The sequence below is a fragment of the Wyeomyia smithii genome, chromosome 2 (assembly GCF_029784165.1).
Source record: "Wyeomyia smithii strain HCP4-BCI-WySm-NY-G18 chromosome 2, ASM2978416v1, whole genome shotgun sequence".
In the NCBI taxonomy this organism is placed as follows: Eukaryota; Metazoa; Arthropoda; class Insecta; order Diptera; family Culicidae; genus Wyeomyia; species Wyeomyia smithii.
The window spans coordinates 257,986,620-258,007,511 of NC_073695.1; the positions used below are offsets into that span (position 1 = coordinate 257,986,620).

Consider the following 20,892-nt stretch of genomic DNA (forward strand, 5'->3'; position numbering starts at 1 on the left):
AGTATTGATTTGAGGTGCGAGAAAAAAAAACAAGTTTCCTTCTGACACTGTCCGCTTGAAGCGAATTTAACAACCGTGCAGCATTCCGTGGTCCATCTTCTTCTCGCTCAGGCGGGAGATTCGTGAAGCCTTCTCTAGTGCTAATGCTGTGCCATTAGTTCGAATGACGACGTATTTTAGTGCAATGAGAAAAATGCGCCAATAATTTTTAAAACGACCTTCAAGCGCTTCACTCCAGCAGACTAGTACTATAGAAACTGTGGATGACTCGAGATTTTATTTATATATTTTATTATATATCTACTATATAAAAATGGAATTCCGTAACGTTTGATCTTATTGATGTTATTGCCTCCGTCTCAGTGGTGTACAGTCACCACCATCATTTTAAATCGTTCTAAATCAAAAAAATAAGCGGTGACATGTGGGTTTTTTTACATGAAAATGTTTGTTAACGTTCAGGAAAGATATTTGGGGAAAAATCAAAAGTATTTGATTACTAAAACATGAGATTTTTTTCACAAAACTACGTAAAACAAGCCAAAATATGACTTTTTATGCTGAATTTGCCTCTAAATCAAAATTTAAAGCGATGAGATGTGATTTTTCTTACATTAAAATGTTTTTTAACGTTCAGGTAAGACATTTGAAGAAAAATAACAAGTATCTCATTACTAAAACTTGAGATTTTATTCACAAAACTATGTGAAACATGCAAAAATATGACTTTTTTTGCTGAATTTGCCTCTAAATCAAAATTTAAAGCGATGACATGCGATTTTTTTACATTGAAATGTTTGTTAATGTTCAGGAAAAACATTTGAAGAAAAGGAACAAGTATCTGTTTACTAAAACTTGAGATATAATTCACAAAACTACGTAAAACTTGCAAAATTATGACTTTTTATGTTGAATTTGCCTCTAAATCTAATTTCATAGCGATGACATGTAATTTTTTTTCATTAAACTGTTTGTTAACGTTCAGGACATGTGAGAAAAAATAATTAGTATCTGATCACTAAAACTTGAGATATTGTTCACAAAACTACGTGAAACATGCAAATTTATGACTTTTTATGCTAAATTTGCCTCTAAATCGAAATTCAAAGCGATGACATGTGATTCTTTTTTGATTAAAATGTTTGTTAATTTTTAGGAAAGACATTTGAGGAAAAATTAAAAGTATATGATTACTAAAACTTAAGATATTATTTACAAAACTATGTGAAACATGCAAATTTATTACTTTTTATGCTGAATTTGTCTCTAACTCTAAATTTATAGCGATGACATGTGATTCTTTTTTCATTAAAATGTTTGTTTATGTTAAAATATAAAATGAATGTTTGAAGATGATTTTCTGTATACAGCACAACAATATCGCACGCTAGCCTGCTAATAGCGCTCTCGATCAACCAGATTAGTTGAGAAAATTCGTTATCGATATTGTTTTTAGCACATTTTGCATGTTGTAGCATAAGTACAACGATACGCCGTGCCCCAAAACTGAACCGAAAAAATTCCAGTTCGAAAAAATTCTCGACCTGATCGAGGATCAAACCCGATATCACAACCATGTGGGAGCCAATCGACATCGCTCACCACAGAGCCACGAGGACCACATACAGCATACAGAATACAGAAAATCACCTGAAAATATTTTTTTTTAAATTTATACGTATTATACATATACATGTGAAACTTTAACTTTTTATGCACAATTCGCCTCTGAATCAAAATTCAATGATTTGTGTTTTTTTTTTTTTCAATAAAATGTTCGTTGTTCTTTCAACATCTACAATTTTTTTTGCAGAATAATCCATGTCTCGAGCATAATCATTTTACATTTCTGATGTTTTCGTAGTTTTGTGAATAGTTACATATCACGGCATCCGATTTACTTTTGTACTTTTGAATTTGAATTTGATTTTTATTAGAGAGCTTTCAACCAGACGGTCATTCAGCTCTTAATCTTACTGTTTTCCTTTTTTTACGTTAATCCAAACTAGAACTCTTGGGACATTTAGCTGGAGGAAAGGTTACGATTCATTGGTTTGAATATCGATTAAGAGGCAGCTTAAGCATTAAAAACATTTTATTTTCTTATTTTCTACGAAGTTTTGTGGATTAAAAAATGACGACTTCCGGTTTCAGGAAAATAACCTAAAGTGATATTTGGTCAACAATTTCAATACTTCCGAAAGTGGAGCTCCATACGTCATTTTATAGCGATGACACGTGTTTTTTTTATTAAAATGTTTGTTAACGTTGAGAAAAGACATTTGAAGAAAAATAACAAATATCTGATTACTAAATTTGAGATATTATACACAAAACTACGTGAAACATGCTAATTTATGACTTCTAAAGTGATATTTGGCCAACAATTTCAATACCTTCGAAAGTGGAAATCCATACGTCATTTTGAAATCCAAAATGGTGACTTCCAGTTTCTGTAAATCAGCCCAAAATCACAAAAAAACAATCCAATATGGGTATTTCCGTTCTGTGCGTTCTCAGAATATTGAAGTACTTAAAGTGAGGATGGAAGTATAAGATGTGAATTATATTTTTGAAGTGAGTTGAGCTAATGCAGTAATGAAATATAAAAAATCTATCTTCGAAACCTTTGATCCCGAGCATCGCCGGGAACGTTCAACTAGTTTTATTATATTTGTCTAACGCGAATGAATGCTGCGAGTTGTTTCAGCACGAAGAGAAACTAAGGTGAAACATCCTAGCACTTGGTGGAATACAGCGGGATGGTCGTTAGAAAGATCTGCGAAATGAAGCCCGATTCAGGCCGTTTATTTAGTATTGCTTCAGAGCAGCAGTAGGCAATCCACCGCTGGTCCAGGATATTATACGATGCCCCCGTTTCTTTCGAGCACCTTTCTCCTGGCAGCGTGATTTTCTTTAATTTTTTTTTTTTTGCTTCGCCAGACAAGTTGAATTGCAGTGCAATTTCGTTCGCCTTGCCACTAGTTACCTTCTTTTTTTTGCACCAGCAAATAGACAATTAAGCGATTGGGATCTTGAATCTACCCAGAGAGGTATCTATCTAAGCAGCAAGCAGGAGATAGCCATCGGAGGCTTTGAAATGTTTCACTGATGCTTGTCGATGATGGAAATTTTCCGAAAGACATATATGTGAAGTAGAGTTTATTTTATAAACGATGTGGGCCCTTATATCGAGGCAGCAATTAGCGAATGAAATGTTTTTACATAGGCTAGCTGTCGTATTTCAAAACAGATTTAGAATGTGGAGAAAGAAAAAGCATGAATGCGGCCTAGGGAAATCATCTATGTTACGATCAGTTGAGTAAAGATATTCAGTGTCTATGCAAAAATATTATAGTTTAGCTGATTAAACTGGATGATCAATTTGATCTTTTTTCAGCAAATATTCAAAAAATATATTTTGAATATAAAGCAGTTCCTTGCCACAAAGTCCTATCCTATCTTTTTGACATTTTCTAAATAGAGTGGCAGAAAAAATAGACCATCTTCGAAATTTACAATTTTCAAAAATGTGTAGTTGTTTGCCATTATAAAGCTTTAAGCATCAAACTATTAGTAATTAATGGGCAGATATATCAAACTGAGTTTTATATAACAATAACAATGCAGAAACTATAATACAAACCGTATATTTCCGTTTTGGAGCGTTTGAGAACCAGGAGACCCCATCGTTTTATATTTTTTTGGATTGCTCAGGAAAATTTTACATGGTGTCTCCATTGAAAAATTTTATTGCTGTCACGACCAAAGATGCTGTCAATAGAATCAAAATTTACGGAAATTGTAAATTTTGAAGAAAAAATATTTCCGGGTCACCTTTTGCTATTTCAGAAAGTGTCACCCCAAGGGCCAAACAAAAAATCTTGCGGTTTTGATTATATTCGGAGCAAAAAAGAGACATTTTACACTCAAAATTTCAGAATTCTTTCGGTCTCTCTTGTCCTCATACAAAACCAAAAAGCAAAAAGGCCGCACAAGCTTTCGCCACTCTTTCGTCGAGAGAATTATTTGCTCTCTCCGGTACAGACCATCGCACAAAATTTTTTTAACCTCACTTTTTTGACAGATAGTCAAACATGATTTGTTTTCGTTGGGGACTGCTGTTTGCTGGTGAAGCAATCGTGGGGTAGTGAAAATGCTGCTCAACTTGATATTATTCTAAGCAGAGCCTGACAGAGTAATTTTCAATCGATAGTTATCAGGTTATAATGACGCTTTGACTAACTGAAAAGCATTTGGATCATTTTCGAGCACTTCATGAGTCACATGAAAACTACTCGAAAGCTATAGCTTTGATTTTGATAGCTGAATGGCTTGAAAATGAAAGAAATAATTTTCAATTGAAAGCGAAGATTGTCACCGCCACTTTCACATGATGATTCTGAATTGAAAATGACAATGGGCGCTGATGGAGATTGAGGGCTTCCATACGGTACTTCACGCATATATAGGGTAAAGAGAGAGAAAAAACGTGACGATGTAATACAGAGGACGCCAGTACCAGTTTCTCAGCCCGAAGTGGCTACGGGGCGCGAGAGATCAACAGCAAAAAAATCTTCGAAATATGTGTGAGAAAACTATTATCAAACGACGCGATGCGGTGCTAAATTTAATTGACACACTAAAAGAAAGGAAAGAGTCTCTCTCTCCGTCACTCTCTCCGTCAATAGAAACAGTCATCAGTTTCATTTGAAATGACGCGATGAAAACCAGACGGGAAAGAAAGAAAAAAGTGATTCGATGACAGTATTCGAAATGAATCAAATGAAAATGAAACTGTTCGAATCGAAATGACAGCACGAAATGACACTGGAATTGTTTTGTTTCGAAAATGTAGAGCCCTGATTCTTAGTCTAATGGCACCTCTGGCACAACATTTTAGGGTCATTTTAATCACAATTGAGTTCATCTGCTGAAATCGAGAACAAAACTGCATCGCCCGAGAGCAAACAAAGTGACCAGCAGCTATTAAACCCACATGTGTGACGTCACCGTGTGATGCTCTACTGTTATAACGCGAGTGACGTTTCATAATAATCGTACAATACCACCCGCATTTATACATTTACATTTTTTTTATACATTTTATAGTAGGTATTCATCATGTCATCAATTAACCTATACGATTCAATTTCTTGAATTTCATTCAAAACACCGAAACATGGGCCGCTTCTTTGACTGCATGGACCCGCAACGTATTGTGCTCCGTAAGATGGTGAAAGAACCAACGACCTGGGACGATCGAAAACATTTGTTTTCAATGATCGAAAAACAGGAACCGACTCGAGAGATCCGTTCAAGCCTCCAAAAAAACAAATCAGAGACGAGCTGAGTTTTTCTGTAAGTTTCTGAACTATCTAGAGACGGCTTATGGAGCATAAACTAGGTGATAAAAGTCTCAGAAAGGTTCATATGCTCATATATTTATAGGCTATTATTAGGCTGTTTTCCAAGTAGCATTACGATTGAGTAGGCCTAGAATCCTTTGTACTGGAACAACAAGATAATGGACCAGTACCTTCACGCTCACATATTAGAAGATGTTATGCTACCGCACGCGAAGTAGGAGAGTAGGAGAATCCGTTGAAATGGCTATTCTTCCAAGACAACGACCTCAAACACACCACCCGTCCTGTGGAGAAAACGTTTGCTGATGACAAGGTCGACGTCGTGAAGTAGCCAGCCCAGACTTAAATTTTATAGAGAACCTGTGGCAGATCGTAAAATCGTCGTCGACCTATACGGTAATCCAAAAAATTAACAGAAGCTTTAGGAAAAATTCAAGTAGCCTGGTACCGAATTCTTTCAACACTGCTGGTCAATTCTATCCCGAAAATGCTGCGGAAAGTCATCCGAAACAAAGGTTATTCGACGAAATGTTACTTGTTTTGTTCATCGTCACGATTTGGAGTCACCACCTTTTTGTAAATCGACAGTCCGGCTCGTTTTTAGCTCGATTCACAGTTGTAGACGACACTCCAGCTTGCTTGCAACATCCCGATCGAAAAGGTTAGAATTCCGCTTGAAAGTGCGGCCTTCTGATTTCGATTTCCCCCCGATCCTGTCTTACTGGAAGTCGACAAACACAACATTTTTATTGCGTTGGTGTCAGTTGATTTGGCCACATTCAACAATTTTGCGATGCGCGAGCAAAATTATAATTTTGTTACGTTGCTTCTCTAGCTTCGATACCATTTTCACAACTGGAGAGCAAATGTCAAAATCAAATATAAGGCACGACATTATACACACACATCTCTAAAATGAGGAGTGTTCAAGTTATTATATTTTTTTTTTTTTTTTGATATATGTAAAAATAATACGGCAAATTTCAGCTGACCAATTTTGATCGTAACACCCTTCATGAGTCTTTCTACTGCACCCAAGTTAATTGAAATACTTTTATGCAACTTTATTCTTGCACGTACAAAGTTCTCTAGTACCTCCAAAGAACAAGTTTTATGGTCGACCGACCCGTTTGTACAAATCTTATGGAATTCACGTAAACCTGCATTTCGCACATAGAACAGAAGGCGCAAGTCGATATCGTATACACTGATTCTAAAACTGAACTGATCACAAAGTTGGCTCAGTTTATTTTTGTACGACAAAGTTCTTCGTGTGCAGATTGAGTTCTGCTTTCGTCAAAGTTCCCCAACTTTTCCGGTGTTCCTCAAGGCAACAATTTGAGACCTCGTCTATTCACATTATTCTTCAACAACATCGTTTTGCTGCTTGGAGTCGACTGCAATTACTAATGTTGGGCACATTTGTTGATTGGTGTCTAAGAAAATGGCTAGTCCTTAGTGTTTCTTATTATCAAGTTTTGACGTTTCGTGGAAAAAGCAGTCCAATGCTATTCAACTATCATATCTATGGGTATGCTCTCAAGACGAGTTTGATACTAACTGTTATCTCAAAAGCTACCCATGAATTCATTACAAAAATAAGTCGAAACTTTAGAAATCCCCACCTAATTGCTCGTTGGTAAGGCCTCTGTTTGGGAATGTCTCTCTAATTTGGTGCCCTCATCAGCACGTGTGGAGCTTATGCATCGAACGTGTGCAAGAAAGGTTTCTACAATTTGCACTGAGAGATCTACCTCGGCGGAATCCTGTCAATCTTCCATCGTATTCTGACCACTGTCGATAGGCAGGCCGTGAGCAGGCGGAAAGTGTTGCCTTACTCTCTCATTCAAAGAAAACGGCGGCTTGAGTGCGTGTCGCGATTGGTTCCGTCGCGACATTAATTTCAATTTTGACGACTGTTTGCGTGAAGAAAGGTTAAAATGCTGCGAAGACACTGAACTGGGGAAATTGCTCGACGAGAATCCATGCCAAATACAGAAACAGCTTGCTTCGGTATTAGGAGTTACACGCCAAGCCATCTCCAGTTATGTGCTTTGGGAATGATTCCAAAACAATTATCGGCTCGACCGAGCATACACGCTGCGAAGGTCTTAGGACCACTGTCTTTTACTACGAGTTGTTAAAATCGGACAAAGTCATCACTAGGGTACAATACCGACTTCAATTTATGCGAATAAACCGGGCACTGTGTGAAAAAACAACCACGTTACGAGCAGAGGCACGTAAAAGTGATTCTACTGCATGACAACGCTCTGCCTCAAACCGCATAGGCATTTAAACTTACATAGAAACACTGAAATGGTATTGTTTTTTTTTTTTTGTTCACACAACATTTATTTGACACGGCATCTTATCCACCATATTCCCCAGATATTGTGCTCTCCGATTACCTGGCTTTTACTGTCTTTTTTAAAAAAAATTTTTGCGACAATCTGTATAAATTTCCCGACGTTTCGGCGATTTGGCAGCCTTTTTCAAGGGAAGCTGTATTTGAGCCGTTGAGAGCAAAAGTGGTACATGTGCCATTTTTACACTTTTTGGGTTTTGAAGTAGAATACTTCTCTCAGGAAGTTCGGCTACATAGGGATGTGAAATGAAAATCTAAAACCGAAAAAAGTGAAAAATATGTTCAATTTCAAATGCTAATAAATCGGTTAGTATTCGATGGATTTCCTTCGCTCTTGCAGCAATAGATTGGAAAATCTTCTAAGATTCTTCCCAAAATAAGATAATTGTAATTTTATTATTCACACTATTGTACTATAGAAAACAGTCAAGCCTTGTCAAAACAAAAAATTCGACCTCTGATTGGTCGTTATATGCTTGCTTCCCAAGCACGGTCGACAGTATCATATACCTTGCAATTGAAAACATGCTATTTGGCCTATAGAAGAGCCTGTTTCAGCCGGAGCCGCTCATAATAGTTCTGGACAGCGACAACAGCAGTCGTCCTTCCTTAGCAGCAGCACTAGCCCTGTGGTTGGTTACCACGTCTCAGGAGCAGCGCGGTTTTTCTCAGCGTGTGTCGCCAGACAGCCATTATTCCCCCCGTGTTGGGGCAGCATGAAGATTGCCATCAAGAAATCCAATTTTGGAAATCAAAATGCCTTTTTCAAGGCAAATAAACAAGTCATTGAAAGTTAATAATTTTTGTCAACGCAAGCAAGTATTCTGTGTTGCATCCTAGCAATTTAAATTTGTCGCACCCGTCTAATTTACTGAATGTGAAATAGTTTCCACAGTGCATGTTGTCCGTGTATCTTAATTCCCCCAATGTTAGGGCAGCTCAAAGGTTGTAATTAGCAACCGATTTTGAACCGCAAAACGCTTTTTTCAAGGCAAATAAAAAAATAATTGAAGGTTAATAATTTTCTGGCATCAACACAAGCAGATATTCTGTGCGGGATGCAATCAAATTCTGTTGTAGTTGTCTAATTTTTACTTTTTTTAGTAAACTCCCCACTGTAGGGGCAGCGCAAAGGCTGCGATCAGCATGACCAACTTTGAATAACAAACGGTTAACGTTTATTCACTAAAAATTCATCCAATTCAAAACAGGTTTTTGTCTGAGTACAATAATTTGCACAAAAAGACATTAAAAATTTTACCGCATTATCAGACGCGTTTCTCCAGTCATACCACGTGAACGTGAAGGTTCCCTATCACAGACATAGATTTTGTGCCCCAGCACGTTACAACACGAGGAAATTGTCTTTTTACTTCAACTAGTGCAACATTTCGTGGAAGTGTTTTATTATTCTCGGGTAAGAGACTGCGAGTGCATTTATTGAATTTATTGAGAAATCCATCGGAAGTGTATTCAGTGCTATGTCTAAATATATGAACGCCAAATACAAGCGTGATGCCCGGAAACGCGCGAAGGACCAGCATGGGGGAAGTGCATCAAAGAAACCAAGTACCAGTACGGAGGTCAATGTAAAAGCAGCCAGAGGTAACACGTGTCCAACCTCTGGTTGAGACGCTGGAGAAGGGCCTTCTACTAGAGGTAGGAGAAATCGAACCATTTATTTATTCCGTATGCTCTCATGTCTAATTTACCTTGGATATAATACTGTGAAAATGATGAAATTTATATATTGTCGTGCATGCAATATAAGCATAACTTTTGAACTCTCCTAAGGGATGTAATAAAAGACAAAATAATTCTAATTTTTAATTCTCATCATTTTCGTTGCATAAACAAAGATTTATAAAAGGTACAACAGTTTACTGAAACAAAAGGTCTGAACTGCGCATAAAAGGTTCCGCACATGATATACCATAAGTCCTCATCTAAATGTCATATCTGCATAACAGAGCACGAAAAGTTCTGATTGCATTTTTGAAGTAGAATACTTATCTCAGGAAGTTCGACTACATAGGGATGTGAAATGAAAATCTGAAACCGAAAAATGTGAAAAATATATCCAATTTCAAATGCTAGTAAATCGGTTAGTATTCTATAGATTTCCTTCGTTCTTGCAGCAATAGATTGAAAAATCCTCCAAGATTCTTCCCAAATGAAGATAATTGTAATTTTATTATTCAAACTATTGTACTATTGAAAATAGTCAAGCCTTATCAAAACGGAAAATTCGACCGCTGATTGGTCGTTATATGATTGCTTCCCAAGCACGGTCGACAGAATTATATACCTTGCAATTTAAAATATGCTATTTGGCCTATATAAGAGCCTGTTTCAACCGAAGCCGCTCAAAACAGTTCTAGACAGCGACAACAGCAGTCCTCTCTTAGCAGCAGCAGTAGCAGTGCAGTGGATACCAGCGATAGCGGAAAGCGGCCACAGCTGTGGCATAGCAATGGATATCGCACTAGTTGCAGCGGATTTCAGCATGGATAGCAGCTGGGCCAGCTGATGCAGGGACAGCGGATACCAATGGCAGCGTATAGCGGCCACAACTGTGGCATGGCTACGGATAGCGTAGCAGTTGCAGCGAGTATCAGCATCGATAGCAGCTGATGCAGTGAGGCAATTTAGTAGAATGCAGTCTCTGTGCGATAACGGGCACTAGTTAATGCATTCAATGAAAAGTTGACTCACTTTGATAACACATGAGCCGTCTAGTTTTGAGTGTTAAATCAGCTTTTCACTGTTTATTATATCACAAGAAATACTTCATTCGCGCTGTCAGTGATAACGCCAACATGTGATCGGTATCTTATCCGATATTGAATTGAACAACAAATTGTCCTTTAAGGATGAAATCAAAACCTGATGATTAAAGGGTAAATATTTTCTCTTGAGTTAATTTACATTTTTAAATTGGTTAGAGTTATAAATTTTACTTTATCTCCGTGTCTCAGAACGTACTGAATTATCTTCTCCTTCGGTCATGAGCACGTCATCCGAAAAATTTCCATTATCTGCATAAAATTAAATTTTTCGCATAACCAAAATTTAAAAAATGACAAGCAACTTACTATATTATTGAAAATGGACAATCCTTGTTGAAGCGCAAAACTCGATTGATCTGATTAGTCAACGTTTATTCACTAGATAAAATGACTGACACGCAAGCAGCCGGGTTATCTTTCTTGTAAAAGTATTCTACTTCAACCTTGCGGTCGTGGCTTTGCACACAACCCTCCTGTGATTTTTTTTGCATAAATTGATAAAGAACGCAATAATGTATTAGAATATCCAAGAAAAACCAAGATCTGATAACCTAAACCAAAGTTATAACCAACATAATTTTTGGTAATTAACATAATCACCATTTCGTTGAGAGCAAAAGTGGTACATCTCCAGTCTGTGCATGTTAGATGAATTGTAAGTCGGATATAAAACAATCATGTCTTCAGCAAGGTTGGTCAAGTGATTGAGTACTTTCAGATGAAGTTCTGTCTGCTTTGGAATTTTCTCACTGCGTGGCGCTGGTGTACCCATGACTATTTTGTAACAGAAAGCATTTTACCTATTTCAGTATCAACTCATATGCTGTTACCAAATACATATACACTAGCGACACGAAGAGACAGAATTCCTTAACAAACAGATCATCATTCTATAGTACTCAATCACTTGGACAACTCTGCTGAAGACATGAATGTTCTATGTCCCAAGATTAAAGAGCTATAATGCATCCTTCATGCTCGCACTTGACATGTACCACTTTTGCTCTCAACGATTTCTGGTTGTCATTATTTTTCCCCTAGAACAAAAGTGGTACATGTTTTTCCATTAAGGTTTGTGTAAGTTCCTCAACCAGAACTCGTTATGCTTTCATGTACCGTCTTTTGAAACCTTTCCAGCAATGATTTAGTGCAGTTATGTTGGAAAAAATTGTAGAGAATAATTTACTATTTCAGTGTTTTTGTTTATCGCGTCTCCTGAAAAATTTACTTAATGGCACATGTACCACTTTTGCTCTCAACGGCTCATTTAATAGTGATGTTTAAGGGCATACTCACTTCAGTTAGGGGCCATCCACATTCCACGTGGACAGATTTTAAACGATTTTGATAACCCCGTCCGTGGAGAACTGGACATATAAATTCTGAAAATTTTGTATGGATCGTGGGCATTACATAGACCCCCCCCCCCCCTGAAATCTGTCCACGTGTAATGTGGATAGCTCCTTATGTCGTATTTGTCTGGAATATACGGACACCAATCCAATGGCTAATAGTCACGTTAGCTCGGGCTAAAAAACAACCACGTTACGAGCAGAGGCACGTAAAAGTGATTCTACTGCATGACAACGCTCTGCCTCAAACCGCATAGGCATTTAAACTTACATAGAAACAATGAAATGGTATTGTTTTTTTTTTTTGTTCACACAACATTTATTTGACACGGTGTCTTATCCACCATATTCCCCAGATATTGTGTCCTCCGATTACCTGGCTTTTACTGTCTTTTTTAAAAAATATTTTGCGACAATCTGTATAAATTTCCCGACGTTTCGGCGATTTTGGCAGCCTTTTTTAAGGGAAGCTGTATTTAATAGTGATGTTTAGGGGCATACTCACTTTAGTTGCGGGCCATCCACATTCCACGTGGACAGATTTTCAACGATTTTGACCCCCCTCCCCCTCCGTAGACAACTGCTCATATAAATTCTGAAAATTTTGTATGGACCGTGGGCATTACCCCCCCTTCAAATCTGCCCACGTGGAATGTGGATGGCCCCCTATGTCGTATTTGTCTGAATTTGTCTGGAATATACGGACACCAATCCAACGGCTAATAGTCACGTTAGCTCGGGGATCCATCTCAGGGGTAAGATAGCTATGATGGAACACATTGTCATAACAAAACACATAGGCAATCCGAGAAATGTGAAGACACTGTATAAAAGTAGCCATGCTAGTACCTTGCCGATGTTAGAAATGTGTCACATTGCTAATACTTGACGGGATCAATTCGTTAAGCCAGCATCGTACCTCGAGACCAGCTGGGAGCGTTGCTGGAATCCTACACACACTTAAAAACAACACCGTTCCCGCAATAATCAATACCGACAAAATTTAGACATCACTACTTGAAAAAGCTTCCCTTGAAAAAGGCTGCCGAAAACAGCCGAAAAGTCGGGCAATTTACACAGATTACCGTATAATATCTTTGAATAAAACTGAGAAAGCCAGCTAACCCCATCCGTATAACTAATACGAGTCATTAATCATGCACAACATTCTCAATTAAATTCTTCACCAATTTTCAATTTATAACGAAGCAGTGAATTAACCAAAACTATTTAAAATTTCATTAAATATTATCATGAATCACATTATCATCATTGATTGTAGAGTAATAAAATGTATTTGAAGGGATTCTTCTTGTGCTAATAGAAGAAATCCTCTTTTCCTTTGAACACATAATGAATAGAATATGATCGTTCACTTCTCTGCCCCTCCACGGAAGCGAAATTTGTCGTTGGAAAAGGTATTAATTGACATTAGCCAGAAGAAAAGCGAAACGGTTAAATAAAAAACAAAATCTCTTTAGATTTTTGGTAATCAAGTTTATCTCCCTTTTTACGGAAAGAAGAAGCTACGTAACGCACACACATTTTGTTTTTGTAATTTTGAATGAATTTTGCTCAGATTTTCAAACACACTCTAATACATTCCTTCTCATCAGCTCAGTAGATTATTTAGCATACAAGAAAAGTTTATGTGAGCGTTTATGAGAAATAATGCTGCAAATAAATTGTTTAAGAACATATCGTCAAATTTTAACTCAAATAATTCTTATCAGATCTGTACATCTGTACATCGATGTTAACCTACAACAGATCAGGTACACATTTATACAACTTGGTATCACAGTACTTTGGACCAATCAAACTAACTCAATCCCATATCGCACACTCAATCTCTATTACATCCACTATAGCAAACTAGATCACACGAATTACAATAAATCAATTGATAAGTAACCAGTGAACGAAACTTGAAATTTGTTGGAAATTATGCGTAAAATATAAAATTGATCACTTAGCTCAAAAATTTGCAACTTGTTTATGAATAAAAATGTGATAAGGCCTCAAATTTCTCTAGAGAGTTATTGTTCTCAATTCTTAAAAAAATATTAGAACAAACGAAAAGCTGAGTAAAACATTTCACTTCATATAATTTACCACAAAATTTTTGTAAGTAAGCGGTTCAGATGCATTCATATTCATCTACGGCTATCAGTGTACTCTTCGGCATGAAGAAAAATAGTTTATAGAGAATAAGCTGACATTAAGATTGAGAGGCCATTTCACAAACCAGTGTATCTTTGAAATTTAATATACTGATACAAAACTTATAATAACATAACATAGTCGGTAAATTAGTTGTTAAGATTTTAAAAGCTCATAAATTCCTTATACAAGTCAACGAAAACAAATCGTTATTCGAAGTTATCGACATGGATTTAGGCTGAAAATTTAAATTTGAATAACAACAAGAAAGGGTCCGTCAGTAATTCAGGTCAGGAATTCAAACTCCAACGCTCGGTTATGTCATGTGCCACCTCATCAATCGGACTGATCCCAACAGATTGAACTATTCATCAATATCACACGCTCGAAAAACGAAGAAAAAAAAAACAGTTCGTGCAAAATGCTACTAACCTTCACGAAAGTCTACCAACTCGTCAATGCCTCAGCTGTCCGGATCCGCTTCTTGGAATCCGAAATGTACATGCATTAATTAGCCGCCTACGACGAAGAAGCAGCAATTCCGCATGAATGTGCCACCTGCCAGCCAAACAAACCCGTTCGCGCACACGTGCGATCTCAACCCTGTGTCCTAGCTTACATCGGATCGGATCGAAGCGTTAGCGGTTTGCCTTTACCAGTTTGGTTCCTTATTCACAAAACAAAAATCCACTACTTCACACTCACTATCTACTCTCTAGTGCACTTTGCATCTCAGCTCAGCTCACTCACACATATGAAGCAGTACCAAATGACAGCAACAACAACAACAAACGGCACGGGATGTTACTAAACGATGCATTGCACTTCGAAAAATGCGATAATTATGGTGAAAAGCATCACATTTCTCTCTTCCTTCCACCAATATGGGTGGTAGTAACTTCTCCGGCTACCCTAACCGCTCAACACAACGCACTGCACTGCCTGTATCCTACGGAGATAGCGAAGAGGATGCATACATGGTGCAGTGCATGCATTCCACTGCCAACCGCACTGCGAGGAAAACAAAAATCCAATCAATTTTATTTGTTCAAGTTTGAATCGCGGTGGAAAATGTTGCAGCAATCTGTATGAAAGTGAATTATGTAAAACAAGTTTTTGACTGAATGGCCGTAATTTTGGGCTTTCTTGCTTTAGTCATGTTTTTTTCTCATTTTTTCATTCTTCACACACACGTCTTTGGGGAGAGTTTTCGGAGAGCAGGTTGACACTTTTGCAATCATGAGCTTAGCTTGGAAATCGTTTTTTTGCTTCTCTATACTTACAGTTGACTCACACCACTAGTAAACACTTTCAAATTAGCGAATAGAGTATGGCGTAAATTGCGCAAAACTATTATCAATTCGCCAATTACCACGATTTTACTGGTCCGTATTCTAGGGATTTAAAAAATACTTGATTGTTTGGTTAAAGCGGACCACGGAATGGAAAAACCAGCTGAGCGCTAAGTCCTTCAACCGTGGAACGGCGACGATAAGAGTGAGGGCAAAGAGTCACTGCACTGCCAAACAATGTTGATACCGAGGAAAAAAACGCAGCCCGTCATAATAAACGCATCGAACGAAAGTGAGAAAATGCAACTTTCGTGAAACTAACGAGAAAAAAATGCTCTGTTTAATTGAATCTCGATGGGAGCTGCCAATGAACGGAGTCAGGCAAAAACACTAGCCACTAATGCCAACAGCGTACACACTAGACACCATTGCACGAGTAAACCCCGCACTCCGCAGCACTACGGGAGGGTTTCCCTTACTCCGAAAATGAAAACAACAGAAAAAAAAGAAACACACATAAATTGCTGCTGACAGAAAACTTCAGCGAAAGACTTGTGGCTGTGAAGCCGCGTAGACAGACGACGAACCTTCGCGCACGGAGAGTGTAACGTACACTAGCCTCACTGTTGGGGCTAAACGTGGTCCACAACGTAGACAGCAGAACCCCAACTCCACATGCATCGCGCCGAGCGAGAGATACAACCAGTCGGTGAGAGTATGTCGCTCGTTCGGCGTTCGGGAAAGGAGTCGCGAATGTGCATTGCGGACCGGTTGGCCATAATATCCGCACAGTGGGGCTGCGCTGTACGAAATTTGGCTCAAGACATTCATTAGTTCAAGGTAGAATAGTGACTGATATGGGAAACACTGTTCCCACCATGCAACTGTTAACGTCATCGCTTATATTTTTAGCGGAAATTCATTAACATAAATTTGACACTTTCAAACTCATTGTGCTGTGGAATTTATTTTTTTTCAATCCAACAATTTTCGATCCTATCGCTTGTAGTATCTACTGTGAAGGCGAAAAATAAGAAAATCAAATAAATAAACGCGAACTGATGAGGCACACAACTACATGCGTCAGCGCGAGCGCGCGATTGGATCACGATAATCGCGACATCGGCATGTGCAAAGGCCAGCTGCTTGCCACGGTTGCTGTGCTGTGATGTTCCGTTTCGCCGCGAAGAGTTCAGTTCTGCGGAAAAAGTCACCCTGTCGCATGTATGTAAGGGTTCGCTTCCTCCATTCGCACACGTCACAGCTATCGATTGGGATTTCTCAAAGCTCGATAGCGTAGATGTTTACTATATCGAAAATTGATTGGAAAAAAAATCGAAACAAAAAACTGCAAATTTGATTCATTTTACTTCATCAAAATCACACGAACAGGTGATTGTATCGTATTACATGCGTTGGTATATTATTGGTTCGGCTTCCCTGAGCGGTACGAGTGCAGCTTGTTTGGTTGTGCACTGTAAGGAGATTACAGCAAGCCCGAAGCAACGCAACAACAAGGAAAGAACCCGTGAGTTCAACACTGTACGCGATATACGACGTCAGTAAGGTGAATCAAAAAAGTCTTGTCCCGAGCTGGAATATGTAACCATTGCTGTCGATCAATATCAACAATATTTAATATTAGCAATTACGTTCGCACCACCGCTGTCTGGTGTCAAGGTATGATTACTCGTCTCTCTAAACAAAACATAACAACAAACATAAATACCCGAGCAAAATCATAACTCATCAATAACATATTTTGTTATAAAGTCTTATCGTGGTATTCGAATGATATCTAAGTCTCCAACACGCATTAGAAATTAATGACAAATGTTGATGTTATATCTTGTTGTACCTTTCATACGATATTTCAATTGATTTTCAAATATCTTATTTCTTATATTAGTTATTCAAAAAATGTTCCGTTATACACTATTTTACCGAGTTCGTGATTTTCTATGCATTTTTATCAGGAATCAACGCGATAAATGGCATTTGGTGACGTAACCCTTACTAAGATTCTTCGAGTGTTCTGGAGTTTTCGACTTGCACGAGGTACCACAGAAAACCAAGATAACAGCTTTTGACATTTTAGCCGCCGGAAAACTGTGTAGGATATCTCCTTTGGTCAAAAGTGATAACTGTTGAATGTCTGAAATTTCTACCCCATCGAAAATATTTTCTTTAAGCGATTAATTTATTTTTTATGCATTTCTGCGACTTAATTATTTAAAAAATTGCAACTTTCCATCACTATAAAATATTTTTACAGAGCCATTTTTGTTCAATATCTTGTCGACTATTGATTTGAAAAAATAGCCTTGTTTACTCAGGTTCAGGCAATTTTTAAAATATTTAAACACCCTCAAATTTTTGAAAATATTGATGGCATCTTCATTCAAGTTTTGATCATATTTTATTTTGACAGTTTTTGCACAATTGAAAAGTTTCAAACGATTATTTCCATTGTTGGCCTTTTTCTAGTCTTCAGAGACGTTTCACTAACATTGTGAGCTGGATTCGGAATTCATTCTTTTATATTTCATATGTTACAATATTTTTTCTGGCTTACAGTCGTTTTTTCAGGTTATTATATATTAATTTGAGATCAATTTTTTAGATGTTTATTTTTGGTTTAAGAGTTTCTCTGCTTTAGAACTAATATCTGTTCTGGCCTTTCCGCTGTTTTTTTTTTGTTTTCGTAAGCTTTTATGTCAGGATGTATTTCTAACTATTTTGCTCCGGGGTTTTCCAACTTTTACAAGTGCATCATTCATTTTAAAATTGTTCTGTTCTTTTGAAGGCCTTTGGTTATTTCCAGCAAACTTGAAAGCTTGCACTAACATTTTTCAAAATGCTTCAGAGTGATTCCAGTTGAATTCGCAGTTGTCCCAGTTTCTCAAGTTAGAGTTTGAAATGCGTTTGATAATAATATGTTATTATTTTAGTTTTTGGCTCGACTATTTTTCAAAAATAATTTCGATTTTTTAGACTCAAACTAGAACTTTCTTCTTGTTTAGAATAGGTTTCAACCGTATTGAGGTAATATTATAACTCCTTTTCTCTTACTTATTACTTAGCTTATATCCAAGATTTCGACTTCTTCTAGATTTTAAGAATGTTTTTCAGCATAAACTTCTGTATGCTTTCTTTCTACTTTCAAGAAACTTTGGTTTTCTAAGGATAACTTGATTTGGGTAGTTTTTTGTTGTTTTTAATCTCTTTCAATTTTGAAACCAATCACAGCAAAATTTGAAATCAACTTCTGCTTTGCCCTTTTGTGATCTTTTTGGTGCGTTTTCAGCCCTTTTAACCTTAATTTTGATGAGATTCTTTTCATTCATGGCTTTTCTGTTGTAGGTGGTTTTGGGCTGAATCTGAAATCACCATTGATATTTTTTTGCTGACTTTTTTATGCTTCATCACTTAGTAACGCTGTGGTTAAACGTTTTTCAATTTTCCTTTGTAAAAACACTGTTGATTTTCTGAAATTTGTTCCTATTTGCCCCATTATACTGCCATTGTCCATTTAATCAGTTTTTAAATAAGGACCATAATTAATTTAATTTCTTGTCATTTGCATCAAAATAATGTTTACGTCATTTTGTTTTCTTGATTCTATGCAATGTACCAATCGTAGCGCTAGCTCCGCAATTGTCCTATACACCTAACAATTGGCTATAAAGTCTGTGTATAATAAACAGAAGAATTTTTTTTTATTTACCTATGATGGATGTTGGGTGACGGCTGTTTTAAAAAAGACTGTGGGAAGAAGAAGCGTAAGGACTGCTCGGAAACTCATCGACAGCCTTCGTGCAAAGAAAAGCAAACTCGGCAATAGAGGGGCTGTGCACTGAAGGACGTGTGTATCGCATACCGAATGTTATATGCAACCATACATGCTATCGTCGACATGGGAATAAGGTGAACAGTAAAGAAAAAAAGCATTCGTGTATGGGGAACTAGATGGCAACGTTTTAGTCGCAATATATTTTATTTGTCGGCTGTCTTTAGTTTGCCAATACCAACACTGTCACAGAAGGACGCTCTCGGTTGTCATCAAAAAAATGTCATCAAAAAAATGCCATCACTCGGTAATTTTTTCTCCTAATCAAGGCTTTGTTTAACCCATTTGTAATAGTCTAAAACATTTCAAAACCAGTCTAAAAATATTTTGATATTTGCAGGATACTTTATTGGTTGTTAATGATAAAAAGAATACCCATGATCTAATTTTTCTATAGAAATAATGCCAGAATTTTAAGAATTGGTGCTAGTAGGGGGAATAGGGGCATAATGAGCACCCTAACTTGGTTGCTGATTTAAACATGGAAAACGACAAGAATTTTAAACTGTCTTTAGTACAAAACTTGAGTTAACTATCTATAATTAAATGTACACTATTCACAAATTGAAAAGTTTATCGTATAACGGTGAAAAACACAAATTAGATTCATGCATCAAAACTAGCAATCAGTCGATGTGTAAGGCACAATGAGCACCCCACTGGGGCATAATGAGCACCCACGGGGTATAATGAGCACTCTTATAGAACATATATTGAAACTGTGTAAAAGTACAACTAATGGGCCAACGTTCATCGCGGAATGCCGTGATACTTGGCGGCTTGCTTTGTGAATGTCCCGTCGCGCATTATAGTGGCCAATTCTTCCTGCAGTCGCCTTTTCTGACCAATTCGGTCTCGAAGATTTCCTACACCCAACGCAAACGGGGAATATTTTATTACTTTTGGGCAATTTTTTATTACTTTTTGTGTCTTATGACTGATACACAAAAAGTAACAAACAAAAAGTAATAAAAATTATGAAGGCCACACGCTTGTATGTGTTTCTGCAGGAGAACATACAGCCAAGCACCGCAATGCATGTGTTGGCAAGACTTCACTCGCTGCATTTGTATTGATGCAACGATCTGGTTCATTTTTGTCTCCCTTCATCCACACATAATCAGAATCTCAACCGTCAACCTCAAATGTCCAATTAGAAACACTTTCGTTTCGTCCCCCAGTGTTTACTTGAAATGGAAATATGTAATACTGTCTGACCAGAGTTGCCGAAGTTGCGAATATTGTTGTGGATGGGCACGAGTTTTGTATATTCAAACAGGTCCAAATGAGTTTCCATGAACCAATGATTATGTGCTGTAAATAGCTTACAAGAAAGCGAATGTTTTTATTTTTCTCTGACGCAGTTTACAGATCGTGATGTCATTTTAAGGCGCATTTCAAGTCTTTGAAATCATCAACGTTTGCATACTCTATGACGGGGAAAATGTTGCTTGGCAGCTCTTGTCATATCTTTTCGCTACTCCGTATGCATACAACGAGCGAACTAATACACGCCCACCGGATGAATTGGAGATTGAAAAAACTTGAAAAATGTGCAACTTATGCGACGGTGTGTGATTTTTTTTGACTTGAGGTGGAAAGGGAGCATTTTTCGGCAGAAAAAACGTTGCATGTGGTTGAAACGACCATTATTAGATAGTCGTACTCTCATAACACGTGCTAAATATATGACAGTATGTGTTGTTACT

General features: G+C 37.4%; 1 long non-coding RNA gene across 1 annotated transcript in view; it reads right to left on the reverse strand.

Moving 5' to 3' along the window:
* The window catches only part of LOC129725585 (uncharacterized), an 88,501-nt gene extending 72,444 nt beyond the window's left edge, over positions 1–16,057 (reverse strand). Inside the window, exons 1-2 of the long non-coding RNA XR_008728116.1 lie at positions 15,850–16,057; positions 14,474–15,125 (exon numbers count right to left, since the gene is read on the reverse strand). This is a non-coding gene — a long non-coding RNA (uncharacterized LOC129725585). The remainder of the gene's footprint in view (positions 1–14,473; positions 15,126–15,849) is intronic.
* Between the last annotated feature and the right edge of the window lie 4,835 nt (positions 16,058–20,892).